This window comes from Anarhichas minor, unplaced genomic scaffold, assembly GCF_050575085.1.
Source record: "Anarhichas minor isolate MPS153535 unplaced genomic scaffold, ASM5057508v1 ptg000015l, whole genome shotgun sequence".
Lineage (NCBI taxonomy): Eukaryota > Metazoa > Chordata > Actinopteri > Perciformes > Anarhichadidae > Anarhichas > Anarhichas minor.
This window is the reverse complement of record NW_027466461.1, coordinates 427,388-437,058: the sequence shown is the minus strand read 5'-3', so window position 1 is coordinate 437,058 and position 9,671 is coordinate 427,388. Positions and strand designations below refer to the sequence as shown.

Below are 9,671 nucleotides of genomic sequence, written 5' to 3'. Positions count from 1 at the left end.
TAAATAAAGATTCCTATTGCTGGTTCCCACTACCCTAAAGGTATACATTCTCTTTATCCATCTCGTCAGCCCAGGAAAACGGCCCTGCGTTTGGCGACATTGTTGGTCTGTTAAGCCCCTCATAAGTGTCCTCCCCTAAGGGGGACGACAGCATGAGGAGGCCTGGGGGAAGATCGAAGCTCAGGCCTAAACCTTCTGTTAGTATGGCAACTGCTTCTCCCAATGACTGCTCACCCATCTCCCCTCCCACCTCTTGACCCGTATCCCCATCCTTCTGCTCCTGGGCCCCTCCTTCCTCCACTTTATCAGCGGCTCTCTTATGCTGACCTGTTCCCCCTCCCCTCCCCCCCTCAATCCCACCCTTGTTGGTCTGTCCCCCCTTTGACTTTTTGCTCCGTACCCCCTCCCCACTCTCTCCAAGCTCTGTCGAGAGTCCTGTTCCAAATGCCTGCGACCCTTTCCGTGCCCCTTGCTTTGATTTGGAGGGATCGGAAGTGAGGACAGGAAAATCGTCCATAATGTCTGTGGATGCCTTGGCCATTCCGTCTGTTCCGGCGGTGCCCTCATCCCGGGACGCTGCCTCCCCTTTACTCCCCAACGCGTCGGCTCCGGAGCCCTCCTGTACCGTCCTCTCCCCGTCATTCTGTGTGGCTCCCCTACTCGGCTCGCCAGCCTCAGTCGGTTTGGCAGCCTCCGCAAAAGTTTTCTTGCGGCCAGGACAACCTCGGTACAGGTGGTCAGTTCCACCGCATCCATGGCACGTCCTTGGCTCTGTGCAGTCCTTGGCCGAATGCCCTTCTTGCCCACAGAAACGGCATCTTGTTTCCCCACAGCCTGCCTCTGAATGTCCTGACTGTCTGCACTTCCTGCAGAAAGCAGGTTGCCGTGGGTAAAATAGATACCCACGATCTCCACCAAGGCTGAAGAAGGCAGGTGGATGTTTCAGGCCTCCTGGACCTTCTGCGTCATGATACAGCAGTACCTGGAACTGGCGCCGCCCAGTCCAAAACCCCAGGGTGTCCTTTATATGCCTTGCAGCCGTCACCACCTCTCCATACTGCCCCAGGAATGCAGCTAGTGCTGAGTCATTAACAAAGGGGTTGTACATATGCACAGTTATTGTTCTGAAATTAGGTCTGTCCAGGTTCAGTACTCTGTAGCCGGCTAGCGGCCTTACCCCTGCCTCTGCTCGGCATATTTCAGCCACACTCCGGTAGATCTCCTCGGTCCTCAGTGTAACGTCGAACGCCTTCTCCTGCTGGTTCCACTGGATGCAGTGCACCTCCTCCACCTTCAGTTGTAGCTGCCCAATTATGACTTGCCTGCCAAAAAACTCTCTCGACTGCAGATTGTAGTCTTCCGTGGTTGCCTGGAATCGTAGCGTGTGTCTCAGCCCGACCCTTGGGATCGACTGCTCTTTTTGGCCCCTTGCGGCCATTGCTGTCTCGTTGTTAGCTCTCTCTGTGCTGTATTTTTCCACAACACCACTTGATCTTAGCCAAAAGGCCGAGAAGCGATGAGCCCCAACTGTTTGCTTCCTGAGTCACCCTCCTGACACGTTTCACCCTTGTCATGGTGCAGTTCTTTCCAAGGGACATAGCAGTGGCTGCTGCTTTGGTACACCCAGCCGAGCACTCCATGGTCAAGCACCGTGGTCTAGTTAAGGACAGCTTTCTTTCTTTTCACAAGTGTACAAGGCTCAGCCAAACGGCAAAGCCTGCTAAAAATAGGTTGAATTCATTGGTGTTCCTCTCCACGGAAGTCTTTAGTAAAAGGCGAAAGACTTGTGCGTTATGAAGAGAAACCAAAGTAAGTACAGCAACATTGTCAAGAACAGCCGAAGTCCCTAGTTGTCCAAGTCAAAACGCTCATGGTAAGCCTGAGTTCACGTGACCTGTTCCAAATCTGAAGCCACACCCATTCCCATACCCCTGCCCACATCTGAAAGGGGGCAATATTCTCCATAGTACCATTTCCTCCCCTCCAATCAAAAGTACAAACCACTTGATATTCTTTTCAACAAAACAATCAGGGGAGAGCGCGAACGCAGTCCCCCACTACCAGAAATTATGCAGTCGAGATTCCCACATTTGGGGAATTCGCAGTGGTCAGAACAACCGGAGTGCAATGGCTGGGCCTCGCCTGGGTGAACCACCTTCTTGATCATGGTATCTCCCCTGCCAGGTAAGTATGAGTTGGAAGAGACAGAGACAGGGGCGGCATTCCCAGATGCAGTACTCCGGATGACGGTTCCCAGATGGCATAATCCCAGAGTGCATTCCTTTAGCATTAAGCTTAGGCTGGGAGCACAGCGATGTTCCACGAGGGGCGTCAGTAAGGAATAAACAAGGCCTTTGTTTGACACAAGCCCCAGCCTTGAAGACAGACAGCGAATGAGATCCTCGTCGTTCATTAAAGTGTGAAGCTAATCAACAGACTGATCCATTTGGATTGGTGTTTGGTTGTCCACAAGGCATTTGAGGAGTGCACCGTTCCCGGCAATGCTGCAATACCGGGTCAATGCGTGGAGTGAACAGAGCAAGCCCCTTTTTCATCTCCCGATGCTAAAAATCTGCTTAATACGTTATCCTCATATAGAGGACATATCAGATATTAAACTGATTAGAACAGATACTACACTTGATCTCAGCCAAAAGGCCGAGAAGCGATGAGCCCCAACTGTTTGCTTCCTGAGTCACCCTCCTGACACGTTTCACCCTTGTCATGGTGCAGTTCTTTCCAAGGGACATAGCAGTGGCTGCTGCTTTGGCACACCCAGCCGAGCACTCCATGGTCAAGCACCGTGGTCTACTTAAGGACAGCTTTCTTTCTTTTCACAAGTGTACAAGGCTCAGCCAAACGGCAAAGCCTGCTAAAAATAGGTTGAATTCATTGGTGTTCCTCTCCACGGAAGTCTTTAGTAAAAGGCGAAAGACTTGTGCGTTATGAAGAGAAACCAAAGTAAGTACAGCAACATTGTCAAGAACAGCCGAAGTCCCTAGTTGTCCAAGTCAAAACGCTCATGGTAAGCCTGAGTTCACGTGACCTGTTCCAAATCTGAAGCCACACCCATTCCCATACCCCTGCCCACATCTGAAAGGGGGCAATATTCTCCATAGTACCATTTCCTCCCCTCCAATCAAAAGTACAAACCACTTGATATTCTTTTCAACAAAACAATCAGGGGAGAGCGCGAACGCAGTCCCCCACTACCAGAAATTATGCAGTCGAGATTCCCACATTTGGGGAATTCGCAGTGGTCAGAACAACCGGAGTGCAATGGCTGGGCCTCGCCTGGGTGAACCACCTTCTTTATCATGGTATCTCCCCTGCCAGGTAAGTATGAGTTGGAAGAGACAGAGACAGGGGCGGCATTCCCAGATGCAGTACTCCGGATGACAGTTCCCAGATGGCATAATCCCAGAGTGCATTCCTTTAGCATTAAGCTTAGGCTGGGAGCACAGCGATGTTCCACGAGGGGCGTCAGTAAGGAATAAACAAGGCCTTTGTTTGACACAAGCCCCAGCCTTGAAGACAGACAGCGAATGAGATCCTCGTCGTTCATTAAAGTGTGAAGCTAATCAACAGACTGATCCATTTGGATTGGTGTTTGGTTGTCCACAAGGCATTTGAGGAGTGCACCGTTCCCGGCAATGCTGCAATACCGGGTCAATGCGTGGAGTGAACGGAGCAAGCCCCTTTTTCATCTCCCGATGCTAAAAATCTGCTTAATACGTTATCCTCATATAGAGGACATATCAGATATTAAACTGATAAGAACAGATACTACACTTGATCTTAGCCAAAAGGCCGAGAAGCGATGAGCCCCAACTGTTTGCTTCCTGAGTCACCCTCCTGACACGTTTCACCCTTGTCATGGTGCAGTTCTTTCCAAGGGACATAGCAGTGGCTGCTGCTTTGGCACACCCAGCCGAGCACTCCATGGTCAAGCACCGTGGTCTAGTTAAGGACAGCTTTCTTTCTTTTCACAAGTGTACAAGGCTCAGCCAAACGGCAAAGCCTGCTAAAAATAGGTTGAATTCATTGGTGTTCCTCTCCACGGAAGTCTTTAGTAAAAGGCGAAAGACTTGTGCGTTATGAAGAGAAACCAAAGTAATTACAGCAACATTGTCAAGAACAGCCGAAGTCCCTAGTTGTCCAAGTCAAAACGCTCATGGTAAGCCTGAGTTCACGTGACCTGTTCCAAATCTGAAGCCACACCCATTCCCATACCCCTGCCCACATCTGAAAGGGGGCAATATTCTCCATAGTACCATTTCCTCCCCTCCAATCAAAAGTACAAACCACTTGATATTCTTTTCAACAAAACAATCAGGGGAGAGCGCGAACGCAGTCCCCCACTACCAGAAATTATGCAGTCGAGATTCCCACATTTGGGGAATTCGCAGTGGTCAGAACAACCGGAGTGCAATGGCTGGGCCTCGCCCTGGGTGAACCACCTTCTTGATCATGGTATCTCCCCTGCCAGGTAAGTATGAGTTGGAAGAGACAGAGACAGGGGCGGCATTCCCAGATGCAGTACTCCGGATGACGGTTCCCAGATGGCATAATCCCAGAGTGCATTCCTTTAGCATTAAGCTTAGGCTGGGAGCACAGCGATGTTCCACGAGGGGCGTCAGTAAGGAATAAACAAGGCCTTTGTTTGACACAAGCCCCAGCCTTGAAGACAGACAGCGAATGAGATCCTCGTCGTTCATTAAAGTGTGAAGCTAATCAACAGACTGATCCATTTGGATTGGTGTTTGGTTGTCCACAAGGCATTTGAGGAGTGCACCGTTCCCGGCAATGCTGCAATACCGGGTCAATGCGTGGAGTGAACAGAGCAAGCCCCTTTTTCATCTCCCGATGCTAAAAATCTGCTTAATACGTTATCCTCATATAGAGGACATATCAGATATTAAACTGATTAGAACAGATACTACACTTGATCTTAGCCAAAAGGCCGAGAAGCGATGAGCCCCAACTGTTTGCTTCCTGAGTCACCCTCCTGACACGTTTCACCCTTGTCATGGTGCAGTTCTTTCCAAGGGACATAGCAGTGGCTGCTGCTTTGGCACACCCAGCCGAGCACTCCATGGTCAAGCACCGTGGTCTACTTAAGGACAGCTTTCTTTCTTTTCACAAGTGTACAAGGCTCAGCCAAACGGCAAAGCCTGCTAAAAATAGGTTGAATTCATTGGTGTTCCTCTCCACGGAAGTCTTTAGTAAAAGGCGAAAGACTTGTGCGTTATGAAGAGAAACCAAAGTAAGTACAGCAACATTGTCAAGAACAGCCGAAGTCCCTAGTTGTCCAAGTCAAAACGCTCATGGTAAGCCTGAGTTCACGTGACCTGTTCCAAATCTGAAGCCACACCCATTCCCATACCCCTGCCCACATCTGAAAGGGGGCAATATTCTCCATAGTACCATTTCCTCCCCTCCAATCAAAAGTACAAACCACTTGATATTCTTTTCAACAAAACAATCAGGGGAGAGCGCGAACGCAGTCCCCCACTACCAGAAATTATGCAGTCGAGATTCCCACATTTGGGGAATTCGCAGTGGTCAGAACAACCGGAGTGCAATGGCTGGGCCTCGCCTGGGTGAACCACCTTCTTGATCATGGTATCTCCCCTGCCAGGTAAGTATGAGTTGGAAGAGACAGAGACAGGGGCGGCATTCCCAGATGCAGTACTCCGGATGACGGTTCCCAGATGGCATAATCCCAGAGTGCATTCCTTTAGCATTAAGCTTAGGCTGGGAGCACAGCGATGTTCCACGAGGGGCGTCAGTAAGGAATAAACAAGGCCTTTGTTTGACACAAGCCCCAGCCTTGAAGACAGACAGCGAATGAGATCCTCGTCGTTCATTAAAGTGTGAAGCTAATCAACAGACTGATCCATTTGGATTGGTGTTTGGTTGTCCACAAGGCATTTGAGGAGTGCACCGTTCCCGGCAATGCTGCAATACCGGGTCAATGCGTGGAGTGAACAGAGCAAGCCCCTTTTTCATCTCCCGATGCTAAAAATCTGCTTAATACGTTATCCTCATATAGAGGACATATCAGATATTAAACTGATTAGAACAGATACTACACTTGATCTCAGCCAAAAGGCCGAGAAGCGATGAGCCCCAACTGTTTGCTTCCTGAGTCACCCTCCTGACACGTTTCACCCTTGTCATGGTGCAGTTCTTTCCAAGGGACATAGCAGTGGCTGCTGCTTTGGCACACCCAGCCGAGCACTCCATGGTCAAGCACCGTGGTCTACTTAAGGACAGCTTTCTTTCTTTTCACAAGTGTACAAGGCTCAGCCAAACGGCAAAGCCTGCTAAAAATAGGTTGAATTCATTGGTGTTCCTCTCCACGGAAGTCTTTAGTAAAAGGCGAAAGACTTGTGCGTTATGAAGAGAAACCAAAGTAAGTACAGCAACATTGTCAAGAACAGCCGAAGTCCCTAGTTGTCCAAGTCAAAACGCTCATGGTAAGCCTGAGTTCACGTGACCTGTTCCAAATCTGAAGCCACACCCATTCCCATACCCCTGCCCACATCTGAAAGGGGGCAATATTCTCCATAGTACCATTTCCTCCCCTCCAATCAAAAGTACAAACCACTTGATATTCTTTTCAACAAAACAATCAGGGGAGAGCGCGAACGCAGTCCCCCACTACCAGAAATTATGCAGTCGAGATTCCCACATTTGGGGAATTCGCAGTGGTCAGAACAACCGGAGTGCAATGGCTGGGCCTCGCCTGGGTGAACCACCTTCTTTATCATGGTATCTCCCCTGCCAGGTAAGTATGAGTTGGAAGAGACAGAGACAGGGGCGGCATTCCCAGATGCAGTACTCCGGATGACAGTTCCCAGATGGCATAATCCCAGAGTGCATTCCTTTAGCATTAAGCTTAGGCTGGGAGCACAGCGATGTTCCACGAGGGGCGTCAGTAAGGAATAAACAAGGCCTTTGTTTGACACAAGCCCCAGCCTTGAAGACAGACAGCGAATGAGATCCTCGTCGTTCATTAAAGTGTGAAGCTAATCAACAGACTGATCCATTTGGATTGGTGTTTGGTTGTCCACAAGGCATTTGAGGAGTGCACCGTTCCCGGCAATGCTGCAATACCGGGTCAATGCGTGGAGTGAACGGAGCAAGCCCCTTTTTCATCTCCCGATGCTAAAAATCTGCTTAATACGTTATCCTCATATAGAGGACATATCAGATATTAAACTGATAAGAACAGATACTACACTTGATCTTAGCCAAAAGGCCGAGAAGCGATGAGCCCCAACTGTTTGCTTCCTGAGTCACCCTCCTGACACGTTTCACCCTTGTCATGGTGCAGTTCTTTCCAAGGGACATAGCAGTGGCTGCTGCTTTGGCACACCCAGCCGAGCACTCCATGGTCAAGCACCGTGGTCTACTTAAGGACAGCTTTCTTTCTTTTCACAAGTGTACAAGGCTCAGCCAAACGGCAAAGCCTGCTAAAAATAGGTTGAATTCATTGGTGTTCCTCTCCACGGAAGTCTTTAGTAAAAGGCGAAAGACTTGTGCGTTATGAAGAGAAACCAAAGTAAGTACAGCAACATTGTCAAGAACAGCCGAAGTCCCTAGTTGTCCAAGTCAAAACGCTCATGGTAAGCCTGAGTTCACGTGACCTGTTCCAAATCTGAAGCCACACCCATTCCCATACCCCTGCCCACATCTGAAAGGGGGCAATATTCTCCATAGTACTATTTCCTCCCCTCCAATCAAAAGTACAAACCACTTGATATTCTTTTCAACAAAACAATCAGGGGAGAGCGCGAACGCAGTCCCCCACTACCAGAAATTATGCAGTCGAGATTCCCACATTTGGGGAATTCGCAGTGGTCAGAACAACCGGAGTGCAATGGCTGGGCCTCGCCCTGGGTGAACCACCTTCTTGATCATGGTATCTCCCCTGCCAGGTAAGTATGAGTTGGAAGAGACAGAGACAGGGGCGGCATTCCCAGATGCAGTACTCCGGATGACGGTTCCCAGATGGCATAATCCCAGAGTGCATTCCTTTAGCATTAAGCTTAGGCTGGGAGCACAGCGATGTTCCACGAGGGGCGTCAGTAAGGAATAAACAAGGCCTTTGTTTGACACAAGCCCCAGCCTTGAAGACAGACAGCGAATGAGATCCTCGTCGTTCATTAAAGTGTGAAGCTAATCAACAGACTGATCCATTTGGATTGGTGTTTGGTTGTCCACAAGGCATTTGAGGAGTGCACCGTTCCCGGCAATGCTGCAATACCGGGTCAATGCGTGGAGTGAACAGAGCAAGCCCCTTTTTCATCTCCCGATGCTAAAAATCTGCTTAATACGTTATCCTCATATAGAGGACATATCAGATATTAAACTGATTAGAACAGATACTACACTTGATCTTAGCCAAAAGGCCGAGAAGCGATGAGCCCCAACTGTTTGCTTCCTGAGTCACCCTCCTGACACGTTTCACCCTTGTCATGGTGCAGTTCTTTCCAAGGGACATAGCAGTGGCTGCTGCTTTGGCACACCCAGCCGAGCACTCCATGGTCAAGCACCGTGGTCTACTTAAGGACAGCTTTCTTTCTTTTCACAAGTGTACAAGGCTCAGCCAAACGGCAAAGCCTGCTAAAAATAGGTTGAATTCATTGGTGTTCCTCTCCACGGAAGTCTTTAGTAAAAGGCGAAAGACTTGTGCGTTATGAAGAGAAACCAAAGTAAGTACAGCAACATTGTCAAGAACAGCCGAAGTCCCTAGTTGTCCAAGTCAAAACGCTCATGGTAAGCCTGAGTTCACGTGACCTGTTCCAAATCTGAAGCCACACCCATTCCCATACCCCTGCCCACATCTGAAAGGGGGCAATATTCTCCATAGTACTATTTCCTCCCCTCCAATCAAAAGTACAAACCACTTGATATTCTTTTCAACAAAACAATCAGGGGAGAGCGCGAACGCAGTCCCCCACTACCAGAAATTATGCAGTCGAGATTCCCACATTTGGGGAATTCGCAGTGGTCAGAACAACCGGAGTGCAATGGCTGGGCCTCGCCTGGGTGAACCACCTTCTTGATCATGGTATCTCCCCTGCCAGGTAAGTATGAGTTGGAAGAGACAGAGACAGGGGCGGCATTCCCAGATGCAGTACTCCGGATGACGGTTCCCAGATGGCATAATCCCAGAGTGCATTCCTTTAGCATTAAGCTTAGGCTGGGAGCACAGCGATGTTCCACGAGGGGCGTCAGTAAGGAATAAACAAGGCCTTTGTTTGACACAAGCCCCAGCCTTGAAGACAGACAGCGAATGAGATCCTCGTCGTTCATTAAAGTGTGAAGCTAATCAACAGACTGATCCATTTGGATTGGTGTTTGGTTGTCCACAAGGCATTTGAGGAGTGCACCGTTCCCGGCAATGCTGCAATACCGGGTCAATGCGTGGAGTGAACAGAGCAAGCCCCTTTTTCATCTCCCGATGCTAAAAATCTGCTTAATACGTTATCCTCATATAGAGGACATATCAGATATTAAACTGATTAGAACAGATACTACACTTGATCTCAGCCAAAAGGCCGAGAAGCGATGAGCCCCAACTGTTTGCTTCCTGAGTCACCCTCCTGACACGTTTCACCCTTGTCATGGTGCAGTTCTTTCCAAGGGACATAGCAGTG

General features: G+C 49.3%; 21 non-coding genes across 21 annotated transcripts; all 21 read right to left on the bottom strand.

Annotated features, from left to right (window-relative positions):
- Positions 1-1,696: 1,696 nt before the first annotated feature.
- Positions 1,697-1,813, bottom strand: LOC142950558 (U5 spliceosomal RNA). The gene has a single exon (XR_012954452.1). It is a non-coding gene; the product is annotated as a U5 spliceosomal RNA (small nuclear RNA).
- Positions 1,814-2,029: 216 nt separating this feature from the next.
- Positions 2,030-2,192, bottom strand: LOC142950413 (U1 spliceosomal RNA). The gene has a single exon (XR_012954315.1). It is a non-coding gene; the product is annotated as a U1 spliceosomal RNA (small nuclear RNA).
- Positions 2,193-2,479: 287 nt separating this feature from the next.
- On the bottom strand, positions 2,480-2,670 carry LOC142950500 (U2 spliceosomal RNA). The gene has a single exon (XR_012954397.1). It is a non-coding gene; the product is annotated as a U2 spliceosomal RNA (small nuclear RNA).
- A 178-nt stretch (positions 2,671-2,848) lies between these two features.
- LOC142950557 (U5 spliceosomal RNA) lies at positions 2,849-2,965 on the bottom strand. Its single transcript, XR_012954451.1, has one exon. It is a non-coding gene; the product is annotated as a U5 spliceosomal RNA (small nuclear RNA).
- Positions 2,966-3,181: 216 nt separating this feature from the next.
- Positions 3,182-3,344, bottom strand: LOC142950441 (U1 spliceosomal RNA). The gene has a single exon (XR_012954343.1). It is a non-coding gene; the product is annotated as a U1 spliceosomal RNA (small nuclear RNA).
- A 287-nt stretch (positions 3,345-3,631) lies between these two features.
- LOC142950473 (U2 spliceosomal RNA) lies at positions 3,632-3,822 on the bottom strand. Its single transcript, XR_012954372.1, has one exon. It is a non-coding gene; the product is annotated as a U2 spliceosomal RNA (small nuclear RNA).
- A 178-nt stretch (positions 3,823-4,000) lies between these two features.
- Positions 4,001-4,117, bottom strand: LOC142950556 (U5 spliceosomal RNA). The gene has a single exon (XR_012954450.1). It is a non-coding gene; the product is annotated as a U5 spliceosomal RNA (small nuclear RNA).
- Positions 4,118-4,333: 216 nt separating this feature from the next.
- Positions 4,334-4,497, bottom strand: LOC142950392 (U1 spliceosomal RNA). The gene has a single exon (XR_012954295.1). It is a non-coding gene; the product is annotated as a U1 spliceosomal RNA (small nuclear RNA).
- Positions 4,498-4,784: 287 nt separating this feature from the next.
- LOC142950492 (U2 spliceosomal RNA) lies at positions 4,785-4,975 on the bottom strand. The gene has a single exon (XR_012954390.1). It is a non-coding gene; the product is annotated as a U2 spliceosomal RNA (small nuclear RNA).
- A 178-nt stretch (positions 4,976-5,153) lies between these two features.
- Positions 5,154-5,270, bottom strand: LOC142950555 (U5 spliceosomal RNA). The gene has a single exon (XR_012954449.1). It is a non-coding gene; the product is annotated as a U5 spliceosomal RNA (small nuclear RNA).
- Positions 5,271-5,486: 216 nt separating this feature from the next.
- On the bottom strand, positions 5,487-5,649 carry LOC142950412 (U1 spliceosomal RNA). The gene has a single exon (XR_012954314.1). It is a non-coding gene; the product is annotated as a U1 spliceosomal RNA (small nuclear RNA).
- A 287-nt stretch (positions 5,650-5,936) lies between these two features.
- LOC142950499 (U2 spliceosomal RNA) lies at positions 5,937-6,127 on the bottom strand. Its single transcript, XR_012954396.1, has one exon. It is a non-coding gene; the product is annotated as a U2 spliceosomal RNA (small nuclear RNA).
- Positions 6,128-6,305: 178 nt separating this feature from the next.
- Positions 6,306-6,422, bottom strand: LOC142950554 (U5 spliceosomal RNA). Its single transcript, XR_012954448.1, has one exon. It is a non-coding gene; the product is annotated as a U5 spliceosomal RNA (small nuclear RNA).
- Positions 6,423-6,638: 216 nt separating this feature from the next.
- LOC142950439 (U1 spliceosomal RNA) lies at positions 6,639-6,801 on the bottom strand. Its single transcript, XR_012954340.1, has one exon. It is a non-coding gene; the product is annotated as a U1 spliceosomal RNA (small nuclear RNA).
- Positions 6,802-7,088: 287 nt separating this feature from the next.
- LOC142950472 (U2 spliceosomal RNA) lies at positions 7,089-7,279 on the bottom strand. The gene has a single exon (XR_012954371.1). It is a non-coding gene; the product is annotated as a U2 spliceosomal RNA (small nuclear RNA).
- Positions 7,280-7,457: 178 nt separating this feature from the next.
- LOC142950552 (U5 spliceosomal RNA) lies at positions 7,458-7,574 on the bottom strand. Its single transcript, XR_012954446.1, has one exon. It is a non-coding gene; the product is annotated as a U5 spliceosomal RNA (small nuclear RNA).
- A 216-nt stretch (positions 7,575-7,790) lies between these two features.
- On the bottom strand, positions 7,791-7,954 carry LOC142950391 (U1 spliceosomal RNA). Its single transcript, XR_012954294.1, has one exon. It is a non-coding gene; the product is annotated as a U1 spliceosomal RNA (small nuclear RNA).
- A 287-nt stretch (positions 7,955-8,241) lies between these two features.
- On the bottom strand, positions 8,242-8,432 carry LOC142950491 (U2 spliceosomal RNA). Its single transcript, XR_012954389.1, has one exon. It is a non-coding gene; the product is annotated as a U2 spliceosomal RNA (small nuclear RNA).
- A 178-nt stretch (positions 8,433-8,610) lies between these two features.
- LOC142950551 (U5 spliceosomal RNA) lies at positions 8,611-8,727 on the bottom strand. Its single transcript, XR_012954445.1, has one exon. It is a non-coding gene; the product is annotated as a U5 spliceosomal RNA (small nuclear RNA).
- Positions 8,728-8,943: 216 nt separating this feature from the next.
- On the bottom strand, positions 8,944-9,106 carry LOC142950410 (U1 spliceosomal RNA). The gene has a single exon (XR_012954312.1). It is a non-coding gene; the product is annotated as a U1 spliceosomal RNA (small nuclear RNA).
- Positions 9,107-9,393: 287 nt separating this feature from the next.
- On the bottom strand, positions 9,394-9,584 carry LOC142950498 (U2 spliceosomal RNA). Its single transcript, XR_012954395.1, has one exon. It is a non-coding gene; the product is annotated as a U2 spliceosomal RNA (small nuclear RNA).
- Between the last annotated feature and the right edge of the window lie 87 nt (positions 9,585-9,671).